Raw genomic sequence first — 17,077 nt, 5'->3', positions numbered from 1 at the left:
TAAATGCAATCATAGTTAAATCACTTGTGATCAATATTTCAAATTTATCTACAGACAGTGGATTTCCTTAATCAGGAATGGAGTTGGATGGTAGGTAGAAAGCTGTGTTATTACACAAAAATTCACAAAAGCATTCAAGTGTCCCTGGAACTATGTTTTGGTTGCCTAATAGAAACATTAGATGTAATTAGAAGAAAAGACAGCTCATTTCTCACCATGAATTCTATTTCAAAGAAACCTTGCCCGGCTTTCACTTTCAGTCTCATCTGAGAGAAGATGAAGTTTCCATCAAAGTCTTGAAATGGATACCAGATTTTGCATTCATGGAAAATTACAAATGACTTTCATTGATGTTATTTGCATAAACTCAGCTTGCAGGCTGAGAAGGTGAGCTGAGGCCAGAGAGTTCCTGACAGTGTTAGCTGTGGCACTGCGGGCACCTGATACGTGAATGGGTAAATGGCAGCCACCTCTCTGTCTTTCTCTGCATGTGTGTCTCCCTCTCTTTGTCTCACTGTCACTCAAAAAAATAAGATTATGAACTTTCAAATTTCTGGTAGATAATTTTAAAAGAAACAGAGACACAAAGGGCACTCAGAACTGAATTTGAAGAGAAAGAATCTATCATCTCATTTGGGTAGGAAATTCGTATGAGGGGCCAATTAACCCAATGTCATACTGCACCTGTTAGATATAATATTTTAAGACACAATCATTCCTGGCAATAATGCCCCTGGCTCCTCACAGCAGCCATTAGATCCCCAGGTGCCTCATGAGAGTGGTCCGCCTACAGGGACACGTCGGGTGACATTCAATGTCTGTTGTGCACTCTGTCACATGATTCTACCTTTCCCTGGTAAAAAAGCAACCCTAGAGGCAGATTCCACCAGTTCCCTCAATTAGCACAACTGTGAGAGAAAGAGGGCTTCCTATTACAGTGTCCACATAGGTAGCCTTCTATTTAATAGTGCACTTCCAGCAACCAGAAGCAGCGGGAGAAAATGACCGCGCTAGTTTCCCCACAGCCTCAGCTCTTCCGGAACACCGTGCACACCCAGCCAAGAATGTGCGCTGTAACACAGGCAGTGGCTCCAGGCATGTGGAAGGGCAGCCCCTGCCTGTCGGAAGGCTCACCAGTGGACAGAGGGACAGGGACTCCATCGGTGAGGAGCAGGGGCAGAGCGGTCCAGAAACTTGCGGGAACCCAGGGATGTTCCTAGCGTGGGATTCCACAAACCTGTCTTCTGCCTGTTGACTAACGCTGTTAAAATCTCTACTGTGTATGGAGTTGGTCTTCTGTGTGCAAAGATACTTGCAAATGCGCCGCAATGCAGAATGGGACTGGGAAGGGGAGAGGGAGGAGGGGGAGGGGTGGGAGGATGGATATGGTGGGAAGGATAACTATATTCCTAAAGTTGTACTTATGACATTTATATTCCTTAAAAATAAATTAAAAATAAATAAATAAATATGTAACAACAACAACAAATCTCCAAGGCTAGCAAGATATGAGTGCGGTTTGATTTCTGTTCACCTCCCCTCAGCACTTATTTTGGTGATCGGATATATTTTCATTTTCAGCTTCTTAAGAGTGGATTCTCGAGGAGCCAGACCAGACAGAGTTAAGAGGGGAGCAAGGGAGCGAGGAACTTGTTTCTGACTGCGGCGCCCTGGCCTGGTGAGTGCACCATGGCGCTTAGTCACCAAGGCCCCCTTCCCTTCCCCAGCGCTGTCTCTGTGTTGGCTTGGGCACTGGGGGCCCAGCCCTAGGTGCAGTGTAACTGTGGGGCCCAGAGGAGGTGGGGGGTAGCCGCATGTGCCTTGTATGCGCAGCTTCTACTTGGTCTTCCCCCTGGGGGCTGCAGCAGAGTCCTGCATGTGATGTGGAAGGACAGATCCTATCCTCTTCTGCGCAGGGCGGCTCAAGTCCTTTCTGGGAATGAGACCTAGATCCAGCCCTTGGCAGTGGCGCTGCTGTGGGGTCCTTCCCTCCTGCCTCCTTGCTCTTTCCTGCTGTCCCCTGCTGGGCTTTGGAGGAATAGAGAGGAAAGACCCTTACCTTAGACAAGTTGAATCCTCCAAGTTTCACCTGATGTTTTAAAGCTACACAAATATTCCAGAGTTCACCAAGTTACATTTCACGGAGCTCTACTCTCACTTTCACTACTCAGCTGTTGGAATTCACTGTACGGTCTGACCACGCGTGTTTACATCCACTTTTAGAGTGCATGGTCCCTTGCTTGAACGGCATCAGTGACCAGAGGTGCTTGTGGAAGACCCAGAAGGGAGGCGTTTGTATCCTCGGCCCACGTGACCCCTGGACAGGAGACTTGGGAAATCGCTGGGGGTTTACCCCCATCTGATAGAGCTGCCTTCTCTACGTGTAACTTGGTGTTAAAATTTCCTGGTTTGTGTTCCGTTGTGCAGATGTGCCGGATTTTATCCCTTCATCATTAGATGAGCTCTGTGGTTGTTTCTATGTCTCAGCTATTATGCTGCAGTGAACTTGCAAGTGCAGCATCTCTTCCATAGACTGACTTCCTTTCCCTGCATATGTACTCAAGAGTGGAACGCTGGATTGGATGGTGGCTCTAGTTTTAGCTTTTTGAGGAGTCTCTAAAGTTTTCCACAATGGCTGTCCTAATTTACATGTCCAATAGTGGGCAAGGATTCTCTTTTCTCCACACTTGACTAGCACTTGTTATTTGGGTCTTTGATAAAAGCCCTTCTACCTGGAGTCAGGTGATGGGCCATCATGATTTTCATTTGCATTTCCCTGATGATGAGTGAGAGAGAACATTTCTTCATACACCTGTGGGCACATGGAATGCTATTCATCTATAAAAATGGATGAATTCATGTCATTTGCAACAATATGAATGGAACTGTAGGTTCCTTTGAAATGGAGAATTGAGATAGTTTCCCTTCAAAGTGACTATTGATAAATAATGACTCTGCCCTGCCATTTCCCAAAAATATTCCTATTTTTTACTTCCAACTTCCTTTGAACTTTTACTGAGAGATGTTCTTCCTTTCCCTTCTTTCCTAATCATGACCATGTTTCTGTGTTTCTGTGTGTATCACATCCTTAAGCATCTTTTGTAGGGCTGAATGGGTGGTGACAAATTCTTTCAATTTTTGTTTGTTATGAAAGGTCTTTATTTCACCTTCATTCATAAATGAGAACTTTGGAGACGTAGACCAATGGGGAGCCCCGGAGGTAAGCTGGCGGCCAACAGGGAGCTGTGCCATGTGCGGGGTGGTGGAATGGCACCGAGTCTGTGTGTACGTAGGTTGCTTTAACAATGGGCATCGGAGTGAGTTGGCTATGGCCTCTAACTTTAAGAAGGGAAATATAACATCTAGTGCCCAGCGGAAAAGGATGAGTCCTAAGCCTGAGCTTACTGAAGAGCAGAAACAAGAAATCAGGGAAACTTTTTGATCTCTTTGATGCTGATGGAACTGGGACCATAGATGTTAAAGAACTTAAGGTGACAATGAAGGCCCTGGGGTTTGAACCCACGAAAGAAGAAATCAAGAAAATGATAAGTGAAATTGATAAGGAAGGCACTGGAAAAATGAACTTTAGTGAGGTTTTGACTGTGATGACTCAGAAAATGTCTGAGAAAGATACCAAAGAAGAAATTCTGAAAGCTTTCAAGCTCTTCGATGATGATGAAACTGGGAAGATATCATTCAAAAATCTGAAACGCGTGGCCAAGGAGTTGGGCGAGAACTTGACAGGTGATGAGCTACAGGAAATGATTGATGAAGCTGATCCAGATGGAGATGGAGAAGTCAATGAGCAAGAGTTCCTGCGCATCATGAAAAAGACCAGCCTTTACTAAGATCCATGTCGCCTTTTCTACTGCAAGCACACCTAACTAGATTTAGTGCCTGCCATTGTGTAAAATCTGGCTTTTGAGAACACAAACTATTTTCTCCCACACTGACCTCCCTACATAATTTTAGTTATGGCCTCTAATCTATTTCAGACTTTTAAAGTGTTCTTTGATACTCAAACTCTTTGTAAAATGACCTGCTGATTACTTGAGTTCTCCAAAGCAGAATAAGAGCACATTGGAGCAGAAAAAAGGGTCTTAAAGCATTGCCCACCTTCCATTTTGCCTTGCATTGCTTCGCTCTTGTCATATATTTCACAAAGAAGCACACTGAATGACTACTTAGACAAGCACATGTTGTACCCATGTCACTAGAAGCACTGGTGGTTTTTCAGTGGTTCTTGTTTCCAGTTGATACTAAAGTGTAATCTTCTCTTTTATAAAACCCAGTGAACTCTTGCATTGGCATTTGGATGTATGTTAATGCTATTTGTTTTGTCTTAAAAATAAAACCTTTCTTAGTCTGGAAAAGAAAATAAATGAGAGCTTTGCAGGGTACGATATTCTGGGTTGTTTTTTTTTCTCTTAAGACTTGGAATATATCTCGCCATTAACTCCTAGTCTGTAGGGCTTCTGATGAGAAGTCCAATGTGAGCCCAGTTGGAGATCCTCTGAAAGTTATCTGGCATTTCTCTTGTGCAACTTTTAGAATCTTTTCTTTATGTTTTACTGTAGTGAGTTTGATAACAATATGTCGTGGTGAAGATCTTTCTTTTCTGATCATATCTATCAGGAGTTCTATGTGCTTCCTGTACTTGGATGTCCCTTACATTTTCCAAATTAGGCAAATTTTTTCTTATTATTTCACTAAAAAGGCCTTCTAATCTTTTGTTTCTTTCCCTGCCTTTTGCAACTCCTCGAACCCATATGTTGGGTCGTTTGATGGTATATTGTAAATTCCCAACAGTGTTTTTTAGTTTTCTAATATCTCCTTTTGGTTTTGGTTTGATTGTATAATTTCCTGTGTTTTGTCGTCGTCGTCTTCTTCTTCTTCTTCTTCTTCTTCTTCTTCTTCTTCTTCTTCTTCTTTTTCAGGCAGAGTGGACAGTGAGAGAGAAAGAGAGAGAGAGAGAGAGAGAGAGAGAGAGAAAGGTCTTCCTTTTGCCATTGATTCACCCTCCAATGGTCACCACAGCCGGCACAGGGCAGCCGGCGCACCGCGCTGATCCGAAGGCAAGAGCCAGGTGCTTATCCTGGTCTCCCATGTGGATGCAGGGCCCAAGGACTTGGGCAATCCTCCACTGCACTCCCGGGCCACAGCAGAGAGCTGGCCTGGAAGAGGGGCAACCAGGACAGAATCTGGCGCCCTGACAGGGACTACAACCTGGTGTGCCGGCGCCGCTAGGCAGAGGATTAGCCTATTGAGCTGCGGCACCGGCCCGTTTTGTCTTCTAAGTCAGATACTCTTTCTTCTGCATCAACAATTCTGTTGTTAAGGCTTTCCACTGCATTTTTTATTTGTTCTACTGAATTCTTCATTTCATTTTGATTTCTCCTTAAGATCTCAATTTCATGAGAGAAATTTTCTTTCATGTCCTGTACAGATTTCAGTAGTTTGTGCACTTGCTTCTGATTACTTCTATGTAATCTTATGATCATTTTTTGAATTCCATTTTTTGCATTCCTTCCATCTCATCATCTTCAAAATCTAGTATTGAAGTGTGTGTTCTTTTAGGGGCATCATGTTGTCTTCCTTATTCTTGTTTCTTGGAAGAGTGCCTCTGTAGATAAGTGGAGTGTCTGCTTTCAATGAATAACTAGAGGCTTCTAGTAGTTGTGGCCAGGGATCGCTTTTTAGTTCTCCAGGGTGAAGGTCGTGTCTAAGGTGACACACTCAGGTTTTGTGCTGTAAATCTCTCTCTCTCTCTTTTTTAATCAGAAGGGAAGCTCATTCTGCTCAGCTGAGCTCCTCTCCTCAAAGAAGACCAGTGCCTGAACACTAGCCCATTGTGTACAATATTTATTTGTTCTTCCCAAGACCATACAAAGGATCTGCACAGTCCTCTGTGTAAGCTCAGATTCCCCAGCAATGTCCCTCACCAGGAACCAGGAAGCCCTGAGCATGTGGAATCTCCCACCGTGACTGTCCAAATCCCAACCACTCTGTGAGTCCTTCCACACAGCCTCATTTTTTTTTTTCACACTCCCAGCACAGAAACCTCCCACAGTCCTGAGCTCCCAGCCCCCTGTTAGCTCTCCCTACCAGAGTCAGGAGTCTTCATTTGGCTGGTTGCTGGGCATGGACATGAGCTGGCACAGCTGTTACTTATGTCCAAAATAATGCCCGTTCTATCAGCTTGTTACAGGACATTTTTGTAAAATGATGGGAAGAGAGAAATGTGTCCTTCCTTTTATTGTCTCCTCTAGTTGGCAGGTACACTATCTCCCATGGGGCTCCAAGCCAGGTTTCCTCTTGGCTCTTCCTGCAGCTTTAATGCCAGTGCTTGGGCTGCTGCAGTCTGATCTCACTTCACTCTCCAATGCCGGAGTGTAGGCTCTCGGCTGCTGGAGTCTGAGCTGTTGGCATCCATTCCCTCCAGATAAGTACACCATGTCCCTCTACTTTGCATTGAGTTTCCTCTGCCGTTTTCTCCCTAACTCTTCCCGGAGACCGCACTCTCTCCACTTTTTTTTTAAACTATCTTCTCCTAGATTAGAGCAGTAAGTTCCCTTCCTACTCCACCTTCTTGGAACTTCTCCCCTGGATTTTTAATATCTATACAACTGACATATATTCCTCACTGTTCTGGAGCCTGGGAAGTGTGGGATAAAGGCATCAGATTTAGAGATTCAGTGTTTTGTTCATAAATAGCATTTTTTGTCACGTGGACCCGTGGCAGAAGGGAATAATTCTGATCTCTTGTTAGCCCATTTTAAGGACTCTGATCTAATGAGGGCTCCTCCCTGTGACTCAGTCACTTATTTAGGTTCTGCTTCATAAAACAGCACTTTGGAGGGTGTGTTTCAGCATATGAATTTTGAGGGTACATAAACATTCAGTTTATTTTACAGAATGAACTATTTGCTATGGATGTTTAATAGCTGAGTCAGATTTAAACCCAGTGGATGGTTAATGAACATGTAAATTGTCTCAATGTTTACTGATCACCTTACAAGTTAGTGATTCAGATAAAGAAGCATTCATTGCTGTATTAACACTAGATGGTTTGATAATGACCTTAAGATACAGTGAAGTCAGTGGAACCTGAAGTGTGTGATAGTTGGGAATAGGTTCCAGATCCCCCCATTTTATAAAAAAGATTTATTTATTTACTTGAAAGTCAGAATTACAGAGAGAGAGAAGGAGAAACAGAGAGAGAAGTCTTCCATCCGCTGCTTCACTCCCCAGCAGCAACGGCCGGAACTGTGTCGATCTGAAGCCAGGAGCCAGGAGCCAGGAGCTTCCTTCATGTCTCCCACATGCTGCAGGGCCCAAGGACTTGGGCCATCTTCTACTGCTTTCCCAGGCCATAGCAGAGAGCTTGATTGGAAGTGGAGCAGCCAGGATTCAAACTGGCGCCCCTATGGGATCCTAGCACTGTAGGCAGTCCTTGACCTGCTACACCACTGTGCTGGCCCCCAGATCATTTTGATGAACATGTCATGTATGACAAGCCCAGGAGCTCATGGCAGCTGTGCTGTGTTCCAGGGTTTGCTATTGCCACCTTAATCCACTCCCTCCAAAGAGGATTCTGATGCTGATCTAATAGCAAGGACAAAGACACTTCACATTACCTCACTGTGTCCACTGAGGAACATTCTTTGCTTCACAGAAGGGAGATCAGGCTAGATGCACAGAGACTGGTTTGAAATCCCTGCTTCCTGCTTCTATTAAAGGCTGCATGTGTGGCATGGTTTAATCTGACTGAAGGGCAGAAGGAATCAGCGAATTCTGTTTCCTGGGCCGTGCACTTCTTGAAGGTATTTCCTGCAAGCTCTGAAAGAGTTATGCACTATTTTTGTTTTTTAAGATTTTATTTATTTGAAAGAGAGTTAGGGGTCTGGACCTGGCTGAAACCAGGAGTCTGTAACCCCACTGGGGCTTCCCAGCTGGGTAGCATGGGACTTAAGTGCATGGGCCATCTTCTATTGCTTTCCTAGGCACATACATCAGCATGAATTTGGATTGGAAGTGGAGCCCCCTAGACTTGAACCTGCATTCTTACATGGGATGAAAGCAGTGGTTTAACCTACTGCACCAAAACTCAAGGCTCTATGCTCTACTTTTTTCTTTGTACTCAACACAAGTTCCCACACTAAGGAACCACTCCAACACTGAAGAGTTTTCTTCAGAAATAAGTTCTGGGGGTATGCTAAGACACAGTGTATAAACCGGCCATTTCCAACGGTGCCATTTCTAATGAGAACTGATTTAGATCCTGGCTACTACTCTTCTGATCCAGTTCCCTGCTAATGGCCTGGGAAAAGCAGCAAGAAATGGCACAAGTCCTTGGGTCCTTACCTACCAAGTGGGAGAGCTAGATGGAGTTCTGGGCTCCTGCACTTGGCTTGGCCCAACCCAGGATGGTTTGCCATTTGCAAAATGAGCCCTCAAAGGAAGGATATCTTTTCCTGTCTCTTCATTGTCTTTCTGTAACTCTGGCTTCAAATTAATGAATTAATTATTTAATTAAAATAAAATAAATAAGTAAATTCTGAGACAGTGCTTCAAGATCATTTCAGTTGATTATAAAGTTTGCACAAGCAATGCAGGCTATAGACAAAATCTCTGAAAATGGATAAATGATATTAGAAATGGCCAAGCAGCTGACTCACTACTTTTCAAAATTCCACATGAAAGGTTTTTTGTCAAATTGTCTTCACAGAAAATGTTGAATAAGTTCTGAAATAGATCTTTATTCATTTAATAATTTAATAATTATCAATTGTTGCTCCCCCTCTTCATGGAGGAGCAACACTGAATCCTGCCTAGGCTTCATATCCAAGTCACGGCACCATTATGTCGCTCCCCCTCTTCGTGGAGGAACGACACAGGACCCTGCGCTGTTCTTTTGTCTGCTCGGCCCTCCCTGGGTTTGCTGCTGGTTCTTCCCGGGTTGGCTACCGTCCCTTCCACCTCCGTGGAAGGGCGGTTCCCCCTGCCACTTTCCCCACTTCCGCGGGGGAGTGGCACACCGCCAGCCGGCTCTCTCGGGGGCTGCTCAGGTGTTCCTCATAGATGTTCCTGGTGCATATTGTCTCTCTCCTCCTTTATAGTCCTCTTCCACCAATCCCAACTCTGCTACCCACACGCCGAGTACGCTGCTCTCCTCCAATCAGGAGCAGGTCCTACAGTTTATTGGTTGAACTGGAGGCAGCTGTGTAGAAGCTGTTTCCTCCTCTCCCAGCGCCATATTGTGGGAGAGCAGATGCATAAAATAAGTCTTAATTCCAGTAACAGTCTAGTCTGAATTGCTCCCCACAATCAATGCTCAATATATGAGAGACCTTTTGCCTTGAGTCTTGTATTGTATACATGTATATAAATAAACATTATTTCAGCAGATGACAGTGTGTACTTGAACTTCAGACTATGTGGCGATCCCTTGTACTCTGCTTATGTCCTTGCACCTCATTCCTGATTCTTTCCTGATCTGTATAAGTGGCTATAACTTTAGACCAAAATTTTTCTGGTTCACTGTTTCACATTCCCATTGCTGGCTGTGTGTGTTGGGAATGTTTAAGGAGAAGCAGAGTTTCTTGTGTGCTCATTCCCACCCATTGCCCTTCACAAGATCATCTAAATCTGCCAGACATAGAACATTCCCTTGAGTGGAATGGACCTTTGGATCCTGGCTCAGCTGCAGGGCTTCTCATGTCAGTGTCTTGGTTAGGAAAACTGGAAGGTGATGAAAAATTATTTCCAGGGGTGGCTCCAAGATGGCAGAATAGGGAGGGAGCACACCGATAGTCTGGGAAAAGATACTATAATAAAAGTTGAGATACTGTAAATTCAGGGCAGAGTTAGGGGAAAAACTGCAGAGGAAACTCTTCTGGAATTAGTGGGGCACAGTGGACTTATGTGGAGAGCACGGGTGCCCACGGCTCAGCACCCCAGCCACAGAGTCTAGGCACAAGCACTGGAAAGGGAGGTGAGGCGAAACTGGAGTAGTCTGAGACACTGGCAGAAAAACAGCAGGAAGAGCCTAGAGGGAATGAGGCTTGAAGCCCCATGGGGGAAAGTTCACCACCCTAACTAGAGGAGAGAAAAAAAAATAAAAGGCACTGGTACGGACATGATTCTCTCTCTCCACTCACCTTGCAAAGGTGAGCAAGACAAAGAGCACATGCCATTTTGGACATATATAACAGCTATGCTAGCTCAGGGCTGCACCCACCCTCAGCCAAGCAGGAAAACCTGACTCTGGTGGGGAGAAATAACAGGAGGTTAAGACCTAGTGAATGTCTAGAGCTTATGAACTGGGACTGTGAAAAAAAATATGGAGGGTGTGTGGGAGAACTCACAGAGTGCCTGAGACATACTCTCCATGGGAGACCCCAGAAACTCGGTAACCTTGGCAATCTGGTGGGAGATTGTGGGGGAATCTTAGCTTACACTGAAGACTACACAGATCCTTTGTGTGGTCCTTGGGACAGAACAGACAAATATTATACACACAGGGGCTAGCACTCAGACACTGATTGCCTTCAAGGAGAATAGCTCAGCTGTGTGGAATTACTTCCCTTCTGAATTAGAGAAAGAGAGAGAGAGAGAGAGAGAAAGATTTGCCATGCCAAACCTGGGTGTGTCACCTTTGGCACACCCTTAACCCTGAAAAACTGAACAGAGCTCCCTGGCCACACCCACCACAAACCTCTAAAGATTCACCAAAAGCAGACAGTCCACTTAATCTAGAGTCATAACATAATGAGAAAAGCCACCACAGCGAGGAAAAAAAGAAGAAACCAGAGAATATCTCCACAATGCCAAGCAACAAATGCAGAAACTAAGGTAACAGAACAAGGAAGATATTATAACGCCCCCAAATGAACAAGAAACCCCAACTCAAGATTATGAAGGTGATGAGATAGAAGCAATGCAAGATACCGATTTCAAAAAAATTTATGATAAGAACATTTAGAAGTTATCAAAAACAAATTCATGAACTACAGAAATCCTTAATGGACAGTGTCGCTCCCTTGCCCGCAAAGGAATGACACTGTTCACAGCTTATCGGTCTTCAGTAGACTTTTAATTAGAAAATAACAGTGACAGAGAAAGAACGAAGGGAGGAGAGTGGACAGAAAAGCTCCCTCCTTCCTCAGCACACAGCTTATATACAAAATCCGGCCAATTGCAAGTGGGCTCAAGTCCATGCATGGAACACACCAATCCGCTGTCTGTTCACGCAGTGTGCACATGTCCTCGGGCCAATCAGATGAGGTGTCACCCAGCAGGCAGGCTCACCGCATAGTCCTCAGCACCATCTTGTTGTTTACGAGACAGGCTCAGTGCCTCTGGAAAGTCCCAACCGTGGGAAAGCATTGCCCTAACCGAAACTAGCAACATCCGCCTTGTGATAAAGACACAGCAACAGCTATCAGACAGACCTTGACGTGGGGGCTCCATGGCTGCGCATCCCATGGAGCCCCACATCTCCCCCTTCTTTATTATTTAAATGGCATGGAAACGTGCCTGTCTTAGGTACCCAATGGCACGCTACCTGCTTACCCGTCATGGAGGTAATAGGAAGCCTGTCCTACCCTCTGTCTTAGGTTGCTAGGAGCGCCCACCAGTGTTTACCCATCTTTGACTACCGCTCCATCATGCTAAGCCATACTTCTTTATTGGGGTGAGATCGTAAGGTGGCCAGCATAGCCTGTTGGATTATCAAGTTGGTATTCTGCTGACGGAGTGCTAAGGCTCTGATCCATCTGGTGATGAAGGCAAGGCCCAGTAGTACCATGACAAACAAGCAACCAATAGTGACCCATTCTTTAACTTGAGCCCTGTCTTAGGTAGGTACAGGATGTGGAGTGTCTTACCCATTTTTGAGTACCATTTTAGCCCAACATTAGGTGAGAGATGAAACATACAGCCAAATATTAATTATTTTTGATTACAAAGGAGGTTTGGTACGAAGTTTTAAGTGATGAATGTCAGTCCATACAGACTGTAGCGAAGATAGCACAAATTGCAGAACACACGGAAAACATCCCATACAAAGTATGAAAAGCAGTAACAATCCAGCCCGCATTAATAACCAATGAATCCATTGAAACCCTTCAAATGAATAGTGGGTTAGCAATAAATATATGTTGCATTTTACTCTTTTAAGTTTATCAATAACAGACTCTATATATGGCACATTGTTAGTAATGTTAAAACAACATTCCCCTGGAACAGATTTACAGCTTATATGATCTTTTAACAGCAAATAATCGATAGCTGCTCGGTTTAAGAGTACTCCTGAATGAACTTGATCCAATTCTTCAGCTATAGTGGATAGCGCAGTAGCAGTAAGATTGATTGTTTTGGTCACCAAACATGTAAGCCTTTGTAGTCCACAATTATTTCCATAAGCCACTCCAGGAACTCCCACTAGCTGTATAGCCATGGTGAAAGCAGGTCTCCAATTAAGATGATATCATCATCACAGTTCTCAGGTAATGAGTGTCGCTGACGTGCCTTTGGAAATATAGATGTTAGCATTGGGGCCACACGGCCCAATGAGCAGTTGTGAAAATAATCAGGGGCTAACAATGTAAAAGCAAATTGGTTGCATAAAAATACCCATCCCTTAAGAGCCCATGTCCCATACCAGTACTGGATCAGGTCCATTCCATTGATTGGTGATAGGATCCTTCCATTTTACCATTGTTCTTACCCCAGCTGTTTGTGGATGCCACTGTTGATCAGCTGCAAAACGACCATCTTTATCCAATGTGAAAAAATTTAAAATGAATAAAGCACGTGAGAGCCATTTGTTAGGAGAATGGGCAAGAACCCTAAACTCCCCCTTTTGTTTATATTATTAAAATATTGTTTTAAAGTGTTATGTGTACGTATAATAATGTCTTGACCCTGAGGGTTATAAGGAATGTCAGTAACATGAGATAGAAAGTTACACAAAAATTTCTAAAAGAGGCAGAAATATAAGTAGGTTTATTATTTAATTTGCTCTGGAGTTCCTAGGGAAGCAAAAGCTTGTAAGCAACGGCAATAACATGTCTTGTAGCTTCACCTGTATGTAAGGAAGCAAAAATAAATTTAAAACAAGTATCAATAGACACATGTATATATTTTTGTTTACCAAATTTCATGAAGTGGGTGATATCCATTTGCCATAGTTGATTGGGGGAATAAATCACGAGGATTAATTCGAAAGTGAGGTACTGGTAACTGGATGGAGCAAGTAGAACAGAATTTTACAATTTGTCGAGCTTGTTCTTGAGTAATATTATTTATTAAGCGTAACGTATGAGCAATTAGATGATGTAAAACATGATCTTTTATTGTTGTATCAATAGAGTATATGCATAGAGCAGATTCTGTCAAATGATTGCCCTCTACCAATGGTCCAGGGAGATTGGAATGTGTTCGAATATGACCTATAAAGAAAGGACAGGTATGCTGTCGAATGACAGTGCAAATGCGAGAAAACAAAGGAGAAGCAGCTGAGGATCCAGGAAGGAATGAACAAGTGTCCAATTGAGGCACTGATAGGAACACATATTTGCTATCGGTGTATATGTTAACCGCTACATCCAAAGTAGACTGCAATGCAAGTGCAACAGCAGCTAATTTAACTAGCTGTAGAGATGAAAAAGAGGTGTTAATAACTGTACGGTGACCATCACAAATTACAGAAGCTTGACCTCCTTTTAGGATATTGAATAACGGTTTAAGGTCTCCTGTTGTGAGGTGGAGATGTGGAGAAAGCAAATTAATATTCCCTAGAAGTTTTTGAAACTTATTTAAAGTCTGTAAAGAATCCAATTGTAAGGTGACTTTTTGTGGAAGTATTTTTCATGGGTACAATTGGAAGCCTAGATATTGATAAGGATATTGAAGTTGCATTTTCTCAGGGGCTATGATAAGACCAAAAGCAGATAATTGTTCTCTTATTACTGTCAGACATTGTATTACCAAAAATTCCTCGGGTCCAGCTATTAAAATATCATTTATATAGTGTATAATATATAAATTGCTATATTTTTTGCAAATTTTTTGAAGAGCAGCATCAATGAATTGTTGGCACAAAGTAGGGCTATTAGCCATTTTTTGAGGTAAGATCCTTCATTGGCATCTTTGCATAGGTTCTTGAAAATTTACTGATGGAACACTGAAAGCAAATTGGGGACAATCTTTTGAATGTAAAGGTATAGTATAAAAATAATTTTTTAAATCTATTATTACAATATAAGAGTCCTTTGGAATTGCAGTAGGCAATGGTAAACCTGGTTGTAAAGCCCCCATAATTTCCACAGTAGCATTAACAGCCCTAAGGCATTGAAGCAATCACTATCTCCCAGATTTCTTTCTGATAACAAAAATAGGACTATTCCAAGGAGAATTAGAAGGAACTATATGTCCTGATGTTAATTGTTCTTCCACCAATATCTGTGCAGTATTTATATTTTCCTGCAGTAAAGGACACTGATTCACCCACACGGGATTATCTGATTTTTATTTTATTTGCTTTTTTGTATGGGGCACAGGCTGGCCAGTAGCCATCAAGGGAAACCCAAGCCTCTCTGGTCATGATTGACAGTTAAAGCAACTGGAGATGTGATGCTTTGTTGTTGTTTGCCGAAACCCTTACCTGGCAAATGACCTTGTTGAAGGATGTTAATGGTAACAATCTTACTTGGACTATGTATTAAAGCCCCCATTGGAGTTAGAATATCACGTCTCCATAGATTAACAAGTAATACAGCCAAAATATATGAGCAACAGGCTCCAGCATTACCTGTTTTATCCTCCCATTGTAGCAATATGGAACTTTGTGTTAATCTTTGACTCTGACCAATACCTTGCAATTGAGTTATGGTAATTTTCTTCTTTTTTAATTTGTGGGCCAGTTTGCTGCTGAAATAACAGAGGCACCAGCTCCAGTATCTAAAAGACCACTGAATAACTATTTATTTAATTTTAAGAAAAATTTGGGTCGGTCCTCAGTTATGGGTTGTATTTAATAAGCATTAGAAGATCCAAAACCGTTATTTTTTCTTTTATTTAAAAAAGACTTACCAATTGAAGAGAAGGGGAACAGAATCAAGTGAGCAATGCATCGTCCTGGAGTTAACGTTACATTATTGGCTTGAGTCATAATTTTTATCTCACCAGTAAAGTTAGTGTTTATAACTCCAGGAAAAACCTGTAACCCTTTCATAGTTATACTATTTCTGCCCAGTAGGAGACCAAAAAACCCAGTTGGCAAAGGACCAAAAATCCCAGTAGGGAGGCCTTGTGGGCCCATCTCAGGGGTCAATACTGTATAGGAGGTGGCACTGAGGTCCAGTCCTGTACTACCCTCTGTGGCTTCGTGGAGGAAATTGATGGATTTAGGGTGTTCTGTTGAGGAACAAATGTCATGGCCCCCAAAATTTGTTGGGATGGGGCCTGGGGCCAGCCCCGCTTTTAGTTTTTTGAACTTTATTTATTTAATGAAATTTTTTTTATTAGTTTTGGAGTGACATTTATTGGCCCAATGCCTTCCTCTTTTGCACTGGGGACAAATCCCAGGAGGAGGGGCTTTTTTGATGTTTGACTTTTGGACAATATTTGTACATGTCCCTGCTGCCCACATTGATAGCATCCTCATTTATCAGGCATAGTCCTCCTTGTTGATCTTTGTAATGACATACCAAGCAGAGTGGCAGGTCCTGAATGTTTTGTTTTTTAAATTAATTTAATTTGTTAATTTTTTATTAAAGGGACTGTTACAGAACACCTCAGCCACAATAGCCAATCGATTCATATCTGCATTGTACTTATGTTTTGTAGAATTTACAGTACTATGGGCATTACTAGGCAATTTTCACACAGCACCAGAAAAGGATCCATACTGAGAATTAAACATTATTAGTAATCATCACGGGCACGTTTAACGTTCAGCTTGACTGTGTGTTCCCCCGGGATGAAACAGCAGCAGCAGAGGCTTGCTCCGGCTCCCCCTTAAAGCCCCCAAGGACAAGGGTGGCTCATTGCCAAGATGTTAGGCAAGCAGTGTGTCCCGTCCCGGGTCTTGGCCAGAGAGCCGAGACATGAAGTATGCCCACCTGTTTATCAGAAAACATTCCTTTATCCCCCTCCCCAGGAGCTGGACAGGCTCCCAAGGAGTAGGAGAAGGTCATCCGGCAGACAAGTTACTTGTTTATCAGAGCCAAACAAAGACACAAGCCTCTCCATCCCAAAAATCTGTCCTTACATTTGGCCCTAGAGTTGCACCAAGGTATAGGCATAATTAACACATCATAAGAATACAATACAAATTTTCTATACAAGTATACATCCAGCAATCAAACACAATAATATTCAATATGTTTTAAGGGTAAATTGAAACATATCTGAGGGAACTAGCCTCTTATTATCTGTAATTATTACATTTTTGCAGGTTTGTGGAATCTTAACTACTTGTGGCATATTTGACTTACATTTTTTTTTTTTTTTGTAAAGCAAACCAAGCATAATCTGCTCAAGCATTCCTATCAATAATAGGGGTAGAGTTAGTACATAAAACAAAAACAGAATGGGTAGTCCGGACACTTTGTTACCACAATTTCTCATTTCACATAGTAATATGAACTTTATAACAGAGAACATTTACTTCAAATGAAATATTTAAATGCAAGGTGAGGGCTGTCCAGTGTACACTGATTTATATTTTTTACTCCCAGTGTTTCTTATCCATAACACCCTCTTTAGCAAACTAAGGACTAATTGTTTCAACAGCACTGATAAACTGCTCTACGGTTTGTTTCTTTAACCCTATTTTCTACATCTGTAACAAAGTTTTCACAGCCTTTGTCATGGCTTGCTTTGTTTTTTTTTAAATGCACATTTAAGTTTTTTTTCCGAGCAAATCCCAATGTTGCTCATTCATGACTCCTTTTGCTAACCAAGGACTATTTTTATAGCATTAATGAACTGTTCTATGGCTCGCCTTTTTTAACCCTATTCCCTGTATCTGTAATGGAGTCTTTATAGCTTTTTTTTTTTTTCTAGGGGC

General features: G+C 42.6%; 1 protein-coding gene and 1 pseudogene across 3 annotated transcripts in view; one reads left to right on the top strand and one right to left on the bottom strand.

Moving 5' to 3' along the window:
• The window catches only part of LOC100346985 (guanylate-binding protein 7), a 178,907-nt gene that overhangs the window by 125,938 nt on the left and 35,892 nt on the right, over window positions 1–17,077 (bottom strand). The window lies entirely within an intron of this gene.
• LOC138850409 (centrin-2 pseudogene) lies at window positions 1,471–4,821 on the top strand (annotated as a pseudogene).

This window comes from Oryctolagus cuniculus, chromosome 7 (genome assembly GCF_964237555.1).
Source record: "Oryctolagus cuniculus chromosome 7, mOryCun1.1, whole genome shotgun sequence".
Lineage (NCBI taxonomy): Eukaryota > Metazoa > Chordata > Mammalia > Lagomorpha > Leporidae > Oryctolagus > Oryctolagus cuniculus.
Note: the sequence above shows the minus strand (reverse complement) of the source record. Positions and strands in the feature narration are given on the sequence as shown.